Below are 18285 nucleotides of genomic sequence, written 5' to 3' on the forward strand. Positions count from 1 at the left end.
CTTTTGAACCTCTGCATGGCGCCACAGTTTTCTCCAAGCTCGACCTCAGGAACGCTTATCACCTTGTCCGAATCCGAAAGGGAGATGAGTGGAAAACCGCTTTCAACACTCCACTGGGACATTTTGAGTATTTGGTCATGCCCTTTGGGCTCTCAAACGCCCCTGCTGTTTTCCAAGCCATGGTGAACGATGTTCTTAGGGATTTTTGAACCGTTTTGTCTTTGTATACCTGGATGATATTCTTGTTTTTTCCAAGTCACCCGAGGAGCATGAGTCACACGTCCGTCAAGTCCTTCAACGGCTCTTGGAGAACAAGCTGTACGTCAAAGCAGAAAAGTGTGAGTTCCACAAACAGTCTACATCGTTCCTTGGTTTCATCATTGAGAGCGGGCAGGTGAAGGCGGACCCCGAGAAGATCCGGGCAGTGACGGAATGGCCCACACCCACCACCCGTAAGCAACTTCAACGATTTTTGGGCTTTGCTAACTTCTACCGTAGATTCATTAAGGGTTTTCGTAAAGTGGTGGCACCCCTTACTAGACTCACATCCCCAAAAGTCCCTTTTCTGTGGTCCCCTGAGGCGGAGCAGGCGGTAGGGGTTTTGAAGGAACTGTTTTCCACCTCCCCGTGTTGATACACCCCAATACCTCTCTGCAGTTTGTTGTGGAGGTGGACGCGTCGGACTCAGGTGTGGGAGCAGTCCTCTCCCAGCGCTCCCCCACTGACCAAAAGCTTCACCCCTGTGCTTTTTTCTCCAAGAAATTGTCACCCACAGAACGGAATTACGACGTTGGAAACCGGGAACTGCTGGCGGTCAAGCTAGCACTGGAAGAATGGCGGCACTGGCTGGATGTAGCTGAACTGCCGTTTGTGGTCTGGACAGACCACAAAAACTTGGCTTACATCCAAGCCACTAAGAGACTCAACTCACGCCAAGCCAGATGGGCCCTGTTTTTTAGTAGGTTTAACTTTATTCTTACATACAGACCGGGGTCAAGAAATGTTAAACCAGATGCTTTGTCCCGCCAGTTTGCTGACCCTTCGGAGACCAACGAGCCTGAGGCAGTCCTGCCTTCCTCATGCGTCGTGGCGGCAGTACAGTGGGGAGATCGAGTCTCTTGTGAAGACTGCACTTGCCCACGGACCCGGGACCGGGTGATGGACCTCCCAACCTACTCTTTGTTCCCGAGACGGTCCGGTCTCAGGTGTTGCAGTGGATTCACACCTCCCGTTTTGCTGGTCACCCTGGGATGAGACGCACGTTGACGCTGCTTAGAGACATTTTTGGTGGCCTTCAATGGAAACTGACGTTCAGGCTTTTGTGGCAGCCTGTTCAACCTGTGCTCGGGGCAAAGCCTCCCATCAGTCCCCTTCGGGGCTGCTGCTACCCCCTCCCAGTTCCCAGCCGTCCCTGGTCCCACATAGCCATGGATTTTGTCACCGGCCTACCCAAGTCTGAAGGTAATGATACTATACTTACCATTGTGGACAGATTCTCTAAATCTGTTCACTATATAGCATTACCAAAATTACCGTCTGCCAGTGAGACAGCGGACCTCCTAGTCCAACATGTATTCCGTCCCCATGGAATACCTGTGGACATCGTATCTGATAGAGGCCCACAGTTTACTTCCCGTGTTTGGAAGGTTTTCTGTTCTGCTTTGGGTGCTTCCGTTAGTCTGTCCTCAGGGTTTCATCCCCAGACCAACGGTCAAACAGAAAGAGCCAATCAAAACCTCGAAGCAACCCTTCGTTGTGTGGCTGCTCAACATCCATCATCCTGGGCCAAACATCTGCCTTGGATAGAGTACGCCCACAACTCCCTCACCACCTCTGCCACCGGCCTTTCACCCTTCGAAGTTACCATGGGTTATCAACCCCCTCTGTTTCCTGCTCAGGAGAAGGAATTGGCTGTTCCTTCGGTTCAGGAGAACCTCCGCCGCTGCCAGAAAGTGTGGAGCGACGCTCGGGAAGCGTTGCTTCGGACCACCGACAGGAACAAGATGACAGCGGATAGGAGCAGGACTCCCGCACCTGTGTTTCATCCTGGTCAAGAGGTTTGGCTGTCATCTAAGAACGTACCCCTTCGTACCAAATCACGCAAGCTGTCTCCTCGGTACCTGGGTCCGTTTGTGGTGGAGTCCATCATTAACCCCGCTGCGGTTCGTTTGAAGTTGCCTTCAGCCATGAAGATACACCCTACTTTCCACGTCTCCCAACTGAAACCTGTGTCCTCCAGCCTTTTGTGTCCGCCGGCAGATCCACCTCCACCTGTTCGCCTCATTGACGACCATCCGGCCTACACCGTCAGTAGGCTCCTGGACTCTCGGAGGCGGGGTAGGGGTCTCCAATACCTAGTCGATTGGGAAGGTTATGGACCAGAGGAGAGGTCTTGGGTCCCTAAGCGTTTTGTGTTGGATCCTCAGCTGATCACGGACTTCCATCACGACAACCCTGACAGGCCTGGTGGGTCGCCAGGTGGCGACCATTGAGGGGGGGGTACTGTTATGTGGGCAGCTTGTCTCTCCCTTTTCTGTTTCCCTTCCTCCTTGTTTTGTCCCCTCTTTGTCTGTTGTATCTGTATGTGTGTTTGTCCCCATTATGTGGGTGTGTCTGGAGTGGATCGGGGGGCGTGCTCAGGATCTGCCTCTCCCTGTGCAGCAGCGGGTTGTTTCCAGTGATTCCTGCCTACGCAGCTGCATCCTATTCTCTCATCAACCTGCACTACTAATTCCTGGGCATGGCTCTCCACCGGCGCCAGATCGTTGTTCTTACTAGAGCGGTAACTTGGCTCACCAGTAAAGTTATATTGTCTTTGTCTTCAGCCTGGCTTTTTACTCTCCCTAACCTGTCGTTTGTTTTGTCTTCAGTTCAGACATACCTCCCAACCTGCCTGCCTGCCTTCCTGCCTGCCTGCCTGCCTGCCTGCCTCAGCCTCTCCTTCCTCCGGAGCCGACTAGCCCACTCTGTTCCTTTTCTTCAGTTGTTTTTTGGACTAAGACAAATTGAACTTTTATTAAAATATTTTTGTTTCTTCCACTCCCTTCGTCGTGTTTTGTTTCTCTGAGTGCTGGGTTTAACCATAGCGTAACACCTGTACTCACATATACACTCACAAACATGCATATGCCCATACTCACAAACACAAGCACATACACACACAGCCAACTCTGCTGCCCCATGTATATAGAGACATTAAACACTGGACACTTCCGTTTCTTTTATACTGTTTTTCACACTGTGTATTCATATACTGTATTATTCACATAGCTTATTCTAATATTTCTACTACTGTACATTGCATTTTTGTTACAGTGCTTATACACACCGCATATTTATCGACTTGATTCTTGACATAGCTCACTGTAATTGTCAGCGGGTGCTGTAGGTGGGTGTGGTGTGGGAATCAGGCGCAGGACGCAGAAGATAAGTCCAAAAGACTTTAGTAATGCACACTCAAAACACGATCCAACAGCCCGGAGGCGAGAAAATGCACACAGGCGTAAACAAAAGGGCGCACTAAACATGCGAAAGATACTCTCCTACACAAAGGAGGCAGCTACAATAGCGCACTGTAAATGGTAGCGCACCAACACGACAGCGAAAACAATCACACACAACACCTGACAAACACAACGAGAACTTATAGGACACTAATGACGCTAAACGACAACAGGTGTACATAATCCAGACAAAACCAAACGAACATAGAAACATACAACGGTGGCAGCTAGTATTCGGAGACGACGAAACGCCGAAGCCTGCCCGAGCAAGGAAGAGAGGCAGCCTCGGCCGAAACCGTGACAGTACCCCCCCCTTGACGCGCGGCTCCAGACGTGCGCCGACTCCGGATACGGGGACGACCAGGAGGACGCGGAGCAGGGCGCGTCAGGTGACTACGGTGGAATTCTGTCAGGAGAGACGGGTCCAAAACGTCTCTCCTCGGCACCCAGCACCGTTCCTCCGGGCCGTACCCCTCCCACTCCACCAGATATTGGAGACCCCCCATCCGACGTCTCGAATCCAAGATGGACCGCACGGAGTACGCCGGTGCCCCCTCGATGTCCAATGGGGGGCGGAGGAGTCTCCTTGATCTCATTTTCCTGGAGTGGGCCAGCTACCACCCGGCCTGAGAAGAGACACATGGAACGAGGGGTTAATACTTTTATACTCAATAGGTAGTTGTAATCTGTAACACACCTCGTTCAATCTTCTCAGGACTTTAAACGGCCCCACAAACCGCCGACCCAGTTTCCGACAGGGCAGGCGGAGGGGCAGGTTTATGGTAGAGAGCCAGACTCGATCACCAGGTGCGTACACCGGTCCCTCACTGCGGTGGAGATCGGCGCTCGCCTTTTGACGACGGAGGGCCCGCTGCAGGTGGACGTGTGCAGCGTTCCACGTCTCCTCCGAGAGCCGCACCCACTCATCCACCGCAGGAGCCTCGATCTGGCTCTGCTGCCAAGGGGTTAGGTTAGTGGAGGAATGGCGTAGGGAATGTACCGTGCCCACTCCTCCGGCCGGTCCTGGCAGTATGATCTAAGAAACCTACCCACATCCTGGTTCACACGTTCCACCTGCCCATTACTCTCCGGATGGTAACCCGAGGTGAGGCTCACCGAGACCCCCAACCGCTCCATAAAGGCTCTCCAGACTCTGGAGGTGAATTGGGGACCTCGATCAGACACAATATCCTCGGGTACCCCGTAGTGCCGGAAAACATGGGTGAATAGAGCTTTGGCGGTCTGTAGGGCAGTAGGAAGGCCCGGCATAGGGAGCAAACGACAGGCCTTAGAGAACCGGTCCACAACGACCAGTATAGTAGTATTCCCCTGTGAGGGAGGAAGGTCAGTGATGAAGTCCACCGAGAGGTGAGACCATGGTCGTTGTGGAACGGGCAGGGGTAGTAACTTACCCCTAGGCAGATGTCTAGGCGCCTTACACTGGGCGCACACCGAGCCGGAGGAGACATAAACCCTCACATCCCTCGCCAACGTGGGCCACCAGTACTTAGCACTAAGGCAGTGCACTGTCCGGCCTATACCAGGATGTCCAGAGGAGGGTGACATGTGAGCCCAATAGATCAATCGATCCCGAACCTCGAGCGGAACGTACGTCCGACCCTCCGGGCATTGAGGAGGACTAGGGTCGGTGCGCAACGCCCGCTCGAGTTCAGCATCGACCTCCCACACTACCGGTGCCACCAGACAAGACTCCGGCAGTATGGGAGTGGGCTCCACGGACCTCTCCTCCGTGTCATACCGCCGAGACAGTGCGTCTGCCTTACCGTTCTGTGACCCAGGGATGTACGTGATCTTAAATACGAACCGGGTCAAAAACATATTCCACCGTGCCTGGCGAGGGTTCAGTCTCCTAGCTGCCCGGATGTACACCAGGTTACGGTGGTCAGTCAAAATGAGGAAAGGGTGTTGAGCCCCCTCAAGCCAGTGCCTCCACACCTTTAGGGCCTGTACCACGGCTAACAGCTCCCTGTCCCCTACGTCATAATTTCGCTCCGCCGGACTGAGCTTTTTGGAATAAAAAGCACAGGGGCGGAGTTTAGGTGGCGTGCCGGACCGTTGCGAAAGCACGGCTCCTATACCGGCCTCTGACGCGTCCACCTCTACCTGAAATGGTAAAGAGGGATCCGGATGCGCCAGCACCGGAGCCGAGGTAAACAGGTCCTTCAGCCTCCCAAAAGCCCTGTCCGCCTCGGCTGACCACTGCAAACGCACCGGACCCCCCTTCAAAAGAGACCTTATGGGAGCTGCCACCTGTCCAAAACCCCGGATAAACCTCCGGTAGTAATTCACAAACCCCAAAAACTGCTGCACCTCCTTCACAGTGGTTGGCGTTTGCCAATTACGCACGGCTGACACACGGTCAACCTCCATCTTCACCCCTGACGCAGACAACTGATAACCCAAAAAGGAGATCGACTCCTGGAAAAACAGACACTTCTCTGCCTTGACATACAGGTCGTGCTCCAACAGCCTCCTCAACACTCGGCGCACCAGAGCCACATGCTCGACTCGGGTAGACGAGTACACGAGAATGTCATCTATGTACACGACCACCCCCTGCCCCTGCATGTCCCTGAATATCTCATCCACGAATGATTGGAAAACTGAAGGAGCGTTCATCAACCCGTATGGCATGACAAGATACTCGTAATGGCCCGAGGTGGTACTAAAGGCTGTCTTCCATTCATCGCCCTCCCTAATGCGCACCAAGTTGTACGCGCTCCTGAGATCTAATTTTGTGAAAAAACGCGCCCCGTGCAATGACTCCGTCATGGTCGCAATCAGAGGAAGTGGATAACTGTACTTCACCGTGATCTGATTGAGACCACGGTAATCAATGCACGGGCGTAACCCTCCATCATTTTTCTTCACAAAAAAGAAACTCGAGGACGCAGGGGAAGTGGATGGCCGTATGTATCCTTGTCTCAGAGATTCGTCTATGTAAGTTTCCATAGCTCGCTTCTCCTCCTGAGACAGAGGATACACATGGCTCCGTGGGAGCGCAGCTCCTGCCTGGAGGTCTATCGCACAATCTCCCTGCCTATGGGGAGGCAACTGCGTCGCCCTCGACTTACTGAACACAATAGCCAAATCCTCATACTCAGGGGGAACGTGCAATGCGGGCACCTGGTTTGGACTCTCCACCGAGGTAGCCCCTACGGAAACGCCTAAACATCGACCCACACACTGGGAGACCACTCCATCAGAGCCCTCTCCTGCCACGAAATAGACGGGTTATAGATACTCAACCAGGGCATGCCCAGCACCACCGGATACGCAGGCGAGTCGATCAGAAATAGCTGGATCATCTCCTTATGACCCCCCTGCGCACACATCCTAAGTGGCGCCGTGACCTCCCTGATCAAGCCCGATCCCAACGGACGGCTATCTAGGGCATGAACGGGGAATGGGACATCAACAGGAAGAAGGGGAATCCCTAATTCTAAACAAAATTTCCTATCAACAAAATTCCCAGCCGCGCCTGAATCTACCAGCGCCTCATGCTGGGAATGAGGTGCTACCTGTGGAAAACGCACAGGTATACAGAAGTGCGCAACAGAGAGCTCTGGGTGAGTGGGGCGCCTACTCACCTGGAAGGACTCCCCAGTGCGGGGCCTGTCGTCCTCTCCCCTAGGAGGCCATCCCCAGCACCTAGCCGCGGTGTGTCCTCCACGGCCACAGTTGGTGCAGGAGAAGGGCCCCCTCGTACTCCGACAGCTCCTCTCTCTAGCACCAGCGCCCCCAAGCTCCATAGGGCTCGGCTCGGAGGCGCTGGAGGGTGAAATGGACGGACCCCCCTCGGAACGTCCGCGGGTAGCCAGCAGGGTGTCCAGCCTGATGGACATGTCGACTAACTGGTCGAAAGAGAGACTGGTGTCCCTACAGGCCAGCTCCCGACGGACGTCCTCTCGTAGACTACAGCGGTAGTGATCGATGAGGGCCCGCTCATTCCACCCTGCATCCGCCGCTAGAGTACGGAATTCTAACGCGAACTCCTGGGCGCTCCTCCTCCCCTGCCGGAGGCAGAACAGACGCTCCCCAGCCGCCCCCTCCGGTGGATGGTCAAACACCGCCCTGAAGCGGCGGGGAGAACTCAGCGTATGTGATGGTGGTAGCGTCTATCCTCCTCCACTCGGCGTTGGCCCATTCCAACGCCTTGCCGGTAAGGGCAGGAGATGAGGGCGGACACGCTCTCGTGTCCCGAGGGCGCCGGGTGCACGGTGGCCAGGTATAGCTCCACCTGGAGCAGGAAGCCCTGACACCCGGCAGCGGTCCCATCGTAGGCCCTCGGGAGCGAGAGTCGAATTCCCTGGGTTCGGAGCGGGAATGGGCTGACTGGCTGATGGTGATGGCAGGGGAGGTGGAGTTGGGGGGTGTCCCTCGGGTCTCCCAGCGTTGAAGTGTGTTAATAACATCCTGCAGGGCGGTCCCGATCCGAAGGATCTGGTCATTCTGCTCCCGGACCCGATCCTCCAAAGTCTCCTGTGCTGCTGCGGCTCCTGCTGATTCCATTCTGAATGGTGTGTGATTCTGTCAGCGGGTGCTGTAGGTGGGTGTGGTGTGGGAATCAGAAGATAAGTCCAAAAGACTTTAGTAATGCACACTCAAAACACGATCCAACAGCCCGGAGGCGAGAAAATGCGCACACAGGCGTAAACAAAAGGGCGCACTAAACATGTGCGAAAGATACTCTCCTACACAAAGGAGGCAAGCTACAATAGCGCACTGTAAATGGTAGCGCACCAACACGACAGCGAAAACAATCACACACAACACCTGACAAACACAACGAGAACTTATAGGACACTAATGACGCTAAACGACAACAGGTGTACATAATCCAGACAAAACCAAACGAACATAGAAACATACAACGGTGGCAGCTAGTATTCCGGAGACGACGAACGCCGAAGCCTGCCCGAGCAAGGAAGAGAGGCAGCCTCGGCCGAAACCGTGACAGTAATATATCTACTGCTGTACATATCATTCTTAGTATACATTTTTGGTGTATATACGCATAGATTGTATTTGGATTATTGATAGTGTTATTTGGGTTGTTCATTGGATTCGTTTGTACATTCTTGATTTCTCGTTTCTATTATTTGTGTACTTGTTTGTCATTGTACTGCCCTGTTAGGGGCTAGTAACACAAGCATTTCACTGCACCCGCTATACCATCTGCTAAACTGTGTACACAACCAATAAACTTTGATTTTATATTATTTTCTCACCCTCCTACCAGTAGTCGCTGAATAATTTCTCTCTCTGCAGTCTACATGACCTAGACTTAATGCCTCTCTTCTCTCCCTCCATGTGTTCCGTCTCTCTAACTGACTGGAATAGTTTTGCAGTGAAGCTACTTCTCCCCAACAGTATAATTTCAAAGACATTTCTCAGGACAGCCGTGTTCTAGTCTCCACTTTCTTGTCTCCACTTTCTCTGTATGTTATTTTGGAGCTCTGCATTAGAATAGACTTAGCAGGCAATGTCCGTGTGCCCTTGTCTCTTTAGTTTGCTGGTCCATGAGAGGGAGGGAGGGAGGGACATATTTGTGTAAGCCATACTACCCTCAGTGCTAACCTCAGGCCTCCTTTCCTAGCCCTAAACCCAGGCAGTGCTCAGTGGATCATCAACCATCCTCACATATTACCCCCTCCACAGCCCCACAGCCTTGCCCTGAACAACATCGACACACAAGCACGCACACATGCATGCACATGTAGCAGAGTAAAAAATACCCTCATGGGGCCTCCCGAGTGGAGCAGCGGTCTAAGGCACTGCAGTGCATGAGGCGTCATTACAGATCCGGGTTAGATCCCGGGCTGTGTCGCAGCCGGCCGCAACCGGGAGACCCATGAGGCGACGCACAATTGGCCCAGCGTCGTCCGGGTTAGGGGAGGGTTTGGCCGGCTGGGATGTCCTTGTCCCATCGCGGTCTAGCGACTCCTGTGGCGGGCCGGGCGCATGCACGCTGATACGGTCGCCAGTTGTACGGTGTTTCCTCCGACACATTGGTGCGGCTGGCTTCAAGAAGCAGTGCGGCTTGGCAGGGTCGTGTTTCGGAGGACGCATGGCTCTCGACCTTCGCCTCTCCGAATCCGTACGGGAGTTGCAGTGATGGGACAAGACTGTAACTACCAATTGGATACCACGAAAAAGGGGTAAAAAACAAGAACAATAAAAATACCCTCATGGAGTTTTATGACTTTAACCCAAATTATTTCACACTCACAAATGCACATACTAGCACATGCAAGCAGTATAAAGCTATGAACCAAATATGCAAAATACATACATTTATTCTTAACACCAACCTCATTTTCTGGTGAGCATGATAGATAGTGGACATTATTTCTGGACTATACATGAATGGGTTTCTCCAGTAATCCTCATCCTGCCTGAATGAGTGACCGCCTGGACAGATTAAAGAGAGAGATTAAGTCCAGAGGAACTGTTTTCTGGGGGAAAGGAAGAGAAAGTGAGAATCATTTCCGTCCACGCCAACAGGATCACACATATAACAGTCAACATGAACCACTTCCTACACAGATACAGTGCCCACTGAAAGATGACTGCTTTTTCTTACAAAAAGAGTATCAATATCAGTCTCCTGCACCATAAAAAAATATATATATCTGCTTCTATGGGCATTACCTTATACTAAGATTCTTTAAGTGGGTAACTCATGGGCGGACTAGCCATCTGGCATTTCAGGCAAATGTCAGATGGGCTGGTACATTTTTAGCCTAGTGGGCCTGTTTCTAACAAATGTATCATTATCTGGCTAATTATGGGGGCATCAAAGGAAATAATTGTCCTGTGTGGGGGCCTCCAGGAAAAAAAATGGGCCTTTCTTTTAGAAATGCCAGGGCCAATTTTTGATCCCAGTCGTCCCTTGGGGTATCTTGTAAAGTGTTTATAAACAGTTGATTATCAGTTAATATGTTGTTTATAAATTAGTCAGAGCATTCAAGTCATGCTATACTCCTGTCCTCATTCTGCCCCTCAATCAAACAGTGACAGGAACACAGTGGGGTGTGATGAAAAGAACCTGTTAGGAGTTCATCTGCGGCGCTCTGATTAGAGTCCCTAATCTCACAGCCAGTCCATCCATTCTCTGAGAGAGGCACGTAGGGAGAAAAAAGGGAGTGAGTAGCAAACAAAAGCACAGCCACTCTCAGAGGGGCACTGAGAGAAGACAAGCTTCCCTTTTATTAGGGCCATAATACAGCATGAGGTAGCCTTTAAAATGAGTTAACTCCTGGCTCTGAAGTGAGGTCACGCTAGCAAACCACTGACTCCAGTCCACAGTGCATTTTAGAGAGCTCTGTTTGGTTCAAAGGTACAGAAGTCAACAAATATGTTCTTCTTGATGTACTGGTTTATAATCATTTTCATGTTCCCTCCACAAAAATAAGCACTCCTAATAAATTGAGTTACTGTGTTTTCAAGTATGCTTTCTCCTCATACAGAAGATGAGAGAGACATGATTATGACCTTTGAAATATCCTCTGAGAACTTAACTCAACTCTGAGCTTTGAGTGACTTCATGAGACAACAACAGACAATGTTTTGTCATTCTGAGTTTGATAGCGTGCAACAACACTGATCTGTTAGACTGCTCTGATGGAGGTCAACTGGTGTTTCAGATCTAAAAGTCCCCACAAACACGCACGCACGCACACACACACACACTAGCCCACACATAACTATTGAAATACAGTACTGTACATCCCAGTGTTCTATAGCGGCCGGCAACATAACAATGCTTTGAACTAAACATGTCCCACTCATACATCATGTTCATCCACACATCATACTGCCCATGTCATCACCTGCCTTAGTGGAGAAACATGAGGTGGCGTTAACACTAATTGTAACTGGATCCACTGCAGTGGCGGAAGAATAAGGCTAATGATGCCCGTCACCTGGCTCTCTGCTGGGGAGGGAGGGGGACTGAGTGGAGCATACAGCAGCACCAGTTGACTCATTGGCAGGCAGCAGAGCACAAACACTCAGCCTCAATGGGCAGCTGGCTGCAACACAACACATCTCAGGGGAGACCATGTCCTGGTGACCGGCAGTATGTGTGTGTGTGCATGCGTATCTGAGAGCCTGTCTGTAAGTGTCTGTGTGTGACAATATTTAGTGTGCCAAGTGTGTATGTGTGAATGTGTCTGTACAGCATGTGAGAGAGTGTATTTGTGTGTGGATGTGTGAGACATAAGAGAGGCCATACCCAGCAGGCTTTTCACTGTGCTTAAAAACTAAACAGCATGTAGAGGTAATTCACAGACAACACATACGTAACAGGGGAGACATCTTACAGAGTGCCAAGCTGACGTTATAAAAAGCCAAACTACAGTATAATAGGAACCATTTAAATGTTGACACAAAATGCTGTTTCTTTTTCAGTAGTCCCTGCTGTGTTCATTTCCCCAGCTCTCTACCAGCCATTTTTCCTCTCCCTGCTTCTTCCTTTTACCTTTCACAGTCACCCTCTATTGTTCATTCAACATACTACAGTCCAAGCTCTAAATCACCTGCCCACCCAGTTCGGACAAATAACGTACCATTACATTCACCATTACATTGTGCCATTTATTACAACATCTGGTAACATGGAGTTGTACTTACTCCTCTAGACCCTGAAAATAAACGAAGTGAGCTTCCTTGGCCAAGCCTTCACCCAGAGAGAGAAAGGGAAAATTCCATTAAAAATAATAGTTACAGGTATGTTCAAGGCCTGTCAGTATCATTCTTTCTCCATGTAGCTATTCTAAATACACTTCCAGGTCATCTCTCACATTGGAGTGGCTTTGACATTGGACACAGAAAGAGTGTCAGGCAGTTATTATAAGTATAAACTGTGTGGAAGTGGCGTGTTACTGTCACTCAAGTCAATGTCTGCACTTATCTGAGCAGCTCCTTCACACATACACAGACTGCCATCAGATGGCCTTTTCATCATAAATAGTTGCTCAACAACCTTGCTTTCATTTCAGACAAGGAGCTAATTGCAATTAACGTGCACGGAATTAGCATCAGCCAAGTAGTCAGCTATGATTACAGAGCCCAGGCCTGATTAAGCCAAATCACATCAGCTATTCTGCTCCCTGTCGGTCTTCCTGTCTCTGGTTGAGTCTGTGCATCTGTCTGTCTGTCTGTCTGTCTGTCTGTCTGTCTGTCTGAATGTAGGGGATAACCCCCATGAAAACAGAATAGGCCCTGGTTTGCAGGCTTTTCTGGCTAAATCATCTCCTATAATTCCTAGTTGTTATAAAACATGTCCTAGAGAGAAGGTAGTTCTCAAAAAGCTCCTACTCTGCTGATCTTTTTGAAGGGATTAGTAATCATGTGACACGGTGAAGGTGCTCTATCAACCCCAACCCAGACACATGTGTAGAGGGGTTGATGGGATATGGACCGGTTCATTGTGTCTTGGAGGATTGTCAACATTGCCACGTGCCTCAAAATGTAAGGTTTCCCTGCAATGTTTCATAACCTGGGTTGGTAGGTTCTCATTTAACTTAGCAAAAATCCAGCTGTTGATTGAAGTATACAAATACACCCCAATGTGCCAGAGTTTTTCTCAACTTCACCATGTACACCACATCAATGGAGTTGAGTGGAGACGACTGTGGGCGGACTGAACCTCTGAGATTGAGTCGCTGTCAGCCGATACTTCTAAAAATTGAAATTCTTAAACCCTTGCTGTGTACCTATGTTTGTCCTCTAAAGCTGCGTGCCTTTCTTTGTTTGCTGAAATCCATAATTTTTATACAACTTTCGAAAAATACAACCCCCGACTGTTTTGTGAAATACAACCACTCCGCCCACAGCCGTTGAAACCCAACTCCACCGAGATGTACAGTCTTGGTCAAAAGTTTTCAGAATGAAGTCTGCTGCCTCAGTTTTTATGATGGCAATTTGCATATACTCCAGAATGTTATGAAGAGTGATCAGATGAATTGCAATTAATTGCAAAGTTCCTCTTTGCCATGAAAATGAACTTAATCCCCAAAAAACATTTCCACTGCATTTCAGCCAAGCCACAAAAGGACCAGCAGACATCATGTCAGTGATTCTCTCGTTAACACAGGTGAGAGTGTTGACGAGGACAAGGCTGGAGATCCCTCTGTCATGCTGATTGAGTTAGAATAACAGACTGGAAGCATTAAAAGGAGGGTGTCACGCTCTGGCTCCGGGACTGTGTATTTTGAGCCAGGGTGTGTTCATTTGGTTTTGGTATTGGTTGTGTTGTATTTGGTTGTGTTTCCTTGTTTGGTCGTGTGACTCCCAATCAGTGGTAACGAGTGTCAGCTGTCGGCTCGTTATCTCTGATTGGGAGCCATATTTAAACTGTCAGTGTTCACCTTAGTGTTGTGGGTTTTTGTTCCGGATCAGTCATTGTAACTGAGGACTTCACGATTCGTCATTGTTTGTTGTTTTGTATTGAGTACTTTAATTAATAAAGTCATGTTCGTATCGCACGCTGCGCCTTGGTCCACTCACTTAGTAGACGGTCGTGACAGAAAAACCCACCGTACCAGGACCAAGCAGCGTGTCCAGGAGCCAAGGGTCTGGACATGGGAGGAGATTTTGGATGGTAAAGGGTCTTGGACTTGGGAGGAAATCCTGGATGGGATGGATCGCCGGCCATGGAGTAAAACAGTGGAGAGGCGACTGAGAGAGGAGCAACGGCGTCAGCAGGGCCATCGTCGGAAGGACGAGAGGCAACCCCCAAAAAGTTTTTTGGGGGGCACATGGCGGGCGGCTGGGCAGCAGGAGGCTGCCACAGGGAGACGTGGAGAGAAGGCTACCGGATTACGGGAGCCATTGGCGAGTAGAGGGAGGGGAAGTAGTTGAGGCACGGCGTGAGAGACTGAGGTGTGTTACCAGTCCGGTCCGGCCCGTTCTGATCCCCGGTTAAGGCCAGTGGTGTGTGTTCCCAGTACGGACCGGCCTGTTCCTATTCCACGCACCAAGCCCACGGTGTGCGTCGCCAGTCCAGCCCGGCCGGTTCCTGTTCCACGCACTAAGCCTGCGGTGTGCGTCGCCAGCCCTGTCCGGCCGGTTCCTGCTCCACGCACTAGGTTTACGGTGTGCGTCGCCAGCCCAACCCGGCCTGTTCCTGCTCCACGCACAAAGCCTACGGTGTGCGTCGCCAGCCCAGCCCGGCCTGTCCCTGCTCTACGCACAAAGCCTACGGTGTGCATCGCCAGCCCAGCCCGGCCGGTTCCTGTTCCACGCACTAAGCCTGCGGTGTGCGTCGCCAGCCCTGTCCGGCCGGTTCCTGCTCCACGCACTAGGTTTACGGTGTGCGTCGCCAGCCCGACCCGGCCTGTTCCTGCTCCACGCACAAAGCCTACGGTGTGCGTCGCCAGCCCAGCCCGGCCTGTCCCTGCTCTACGCACAAAGCCTACGGTGTGCGTCGCCAGCCCGACCCGGCCTGTTCCTGCTCCACGCACAAAGCCTACGGTGTGCGTCGCCAGCCCAGCCCGGCCTGTTCCTGCTCCACGCACAAAGCCTACGGTGTGCGTCGCCAGCCCAGCCCGGCCTGTTCCTGCTCCACGTACAAAGCCTACGGTGTGCGTCGCCAGCCCAGCCCGGTCTGTCCCTGCTCCACGCACAAAGCCTACGGTGTGCGTCGCCAGCCCGACCCGGCCTGTTCCTGCTCCACGCACAAAGCCTACGGTGTGCGTCGCCAGCCCAGCCCGGCCTGTCCCTGCTCTACGCACAAAGCCTACGGTGTGCGTCGTCGGCCTGGTCCAGCCCGTTCCTGCTACTCGCACTCAGGCCAGGGTGCGAGTCGTCAGCCTGGTCCAGCCCGTTCCTGCTACTCGCACCAAGCCAGGGGTGCGAGTCGTCGGCCTGGTCCAGCCCGTTCCTGCTACTCGCAACAAGCCAAGGGTGCGTAGTCGTCAGCCTGGTTCAGCTCGTCCCTGCTACTCGCACCAAGCCAAGGGTGCGAGCCGTCAGCCTGATCCAGCCCATTCCTGCTACTCGCACTGCAAGCCAGGGATGCGAGTCGTCAGCCTGGTGAGGCCCGTTCCGGCCCACGCATCAAGCCTAGGGGTGCGATCGTCAGCCAGGTCCGGTCCGTTCCTGCCTCACGCGCCAAGCCAGGGGTGCGCGTTGTCAGTCCAGATCCTACCAGCTGGGTCAGATCGGACCGGGGCGCTACGGGGATTGAAGAAGGGTGGTGGTCAAGCCCGGAGCCGGAGCCGCCTCCGAGGAGTAATGCCCACCCAGCCCTCCCCTGTTTGGGGTTTTTGAGGCGCGGTCGCAGTCCGCGCCTTTAGGGGGGGGTACTGTCACGCTCTGGCTCCGGGACTGTGTATTTTGAGCCAGGGTGTGTTCATTTGGTTTTGGTATTGGTTGTGTTGTATTTGGTTGTGTTTCCTTGTTTGGTCGTGTGACTCCCAATCAGTGGTAACGAGTGTCAGCTGTCGGCTCGTTATCTCTGATTGGGAGCCATATTTAAACTGTCAGTGTTCACCTTAGTGTTGTGGGTTTTTGTTCCGGATCAGTCATTGTAACTGAGGACTTCACGATTCGTCATTGTTTGTTGTTTTGTATTGAGTACTTTAATTAATAAAGTCATGTTCGTATCGCACGCTGCGCCTTGGTCCACTCACTTAGTAGACGGTCGTGACAGAGGGTGGTGCTTGAAATCATTGTTCTTCTTCTGTTAACATGGTTACCTGCAAGGAAACACGTGCCTTCATCATTGCTTTGCGCAAAAAGGGCTTCACAGGCAAGGATATTGCTGCTAGTAAGATTGCACCTAAATCAACCATTTATCGGATCATCAAGAACTTCAAGGAGAGAGGTTCAATTGTTGTGAAGAAGGCTTCAGGGCGCCCAAGAAAGACCAGCAAGCGTCAGGACCGTCTCCTAAAGTTGATTCAGCTGCGGGATCGGGGCACCACTAGTGCAGAGCTTGCTCAGGAATGGCAGCAGGCAGGTGTGAGTGCATCTGCAAGCACAGTGAGGCAAAGACTTTTGGAGGATGGCCTGGTGTCAAGAAGGGCAGCGAGGAAGCCACTTCTCTCCAGGAAAAACATCAGGGACAGACTGATATTCTGCAAAAGGTACAGGGATTGGACTGCTGAGGACTAGGGTAAAGTCATTTTCTCTGATGAATCCCCTTTCCGATTGTTTGGGGCATCTGGAAAAAAGCTTGTCCAGAGAAGACAAGGTGAGCACTACAATCAGTCCTGTGTCATGCCAACAGTAAAGCATCCTGAGACCATTCATGTGTGAGGTTGCTTCTCAGCCAAGGGAGTGGGGGCTCACTCACAATTTTGCCTAAGAACACAGCCATGAATAAAGAATGGTACCAACACATCCTCCGAGAGCAACTTCTCCCAACCATCCAAAAACAGTTTGGTGACTAACAATGCCTTTTCCAGCATGATGGATCACCTTGCCATAAGGCAAAAGTGATAACTAAGTGGCTCGGGGAACAAAGCATCGAAATGTTGGGTCAATGGCCAGGAAACCCCCCAGACCTTAATCCCATTGAGAACTTGTGGTCAACCCTCAAGAGGCGGGTGGACAAACAAAACCCCACAAATTCTGACAAACTCCAAGCATTGATTATGCAAGAATGGGCTGCCATCAGTCAGGATGTGGCCCAGAAGTTAATTGACAGCATGCCAGGGCGGATTGCAGAGGTCTTGAAAAAGAAGGGTCAACACTGCAAATATTGACTCTTTGCATAAACTTAATGTAATTGTCAATAAAAGCCTTTGACACTTATGGAACGCTTGTAATTATACTTCAGTAGACCATAGTAACATCTGACAAAAATATCTCATAACACTGAAGCAGCAAACTTTGTGAAGACCAATACTTGTGTCATTCTCAAAACTTTTGACCATGACTGTACATATCATGGAGTTGAGAAACCCAGCTAATGAAGTCTTTTTTTGAACAGGAAATTGTTTCAAGATAAAAAGCAGAACAAGAAACGCAAAAAAAAAAGACAGCTTTAGTCTTGTAATTATCAAATCAAGTTGTATTTGTCACATGCGCCGTGTACAACAGGTGTAGACCATATCTTGAAATGCTTACAAGCCCTTAACCAGCAATGCAGTTTTAAGAAAATAAAGTTTAAAAAAATATTTACTAAATAAACTAAAGTAAAAAATATAAAAATAAGTAACTATAAGATAACAATAACGAGACTATATACAGGGGGTACCGGTACCGAGTCAATGTGCGGGGGTACAGGTTAGTCGAGGTAATTTGTACATGTAGGCAGGGGTAAAGTTACTATACATAGATAATAAACAGCTAGTAGCAGCAGTGTAAAAACAAAGGGGGGGAAGGGGGGTGTCAATGCAAATAGTCCGGGTGGCTACAGTGCCTTGCAAAAGTATTCATCCCCCTTGGCGTTTTTCCTATTTTGTTGCATTACAACCTGTAATTTAAATGGATTTTTATTTGAATTTCATGTAATGGACATACACAAAATAGTCCAAATTGGTGAAGTGGAATTAAAAAAATTCTAAAAAATTAATAACGGAAAAGTGGTGCGTGCATATGTATTCACCCCCTTTGCTATTAAGCCCTTAAATAAGTAACCAATTACCTTCAGAAGTCACCTGTGTGCAATCAAAGTGTCACATGATCTGTCACATGATCGCAGTATATATACACCTGTTCTGAAAGGCCCCAGAGTCTGCAACACCACCAAGCAAGCGGCACCATGAAGACCAAGGAGCTCTCCAAACAGGTCAGGAACAAAGTT

The sequence above is a fragment of the Coregonus clupeaformis genome, chromosome 30 (assembly GCF_020615455.1).
Source record: "Coregonus clupeaformis isolate EN_2021a chromosome 30, ASM2061545v1, whole genome shotgun sequence".
Classification (NCBI taxonomy): Eukaryota; Metazoa; Chordata; class Actinopteri; order Salmoniformes; family Salmonidae; genus Coregonus; species Coregonus clupeaformis.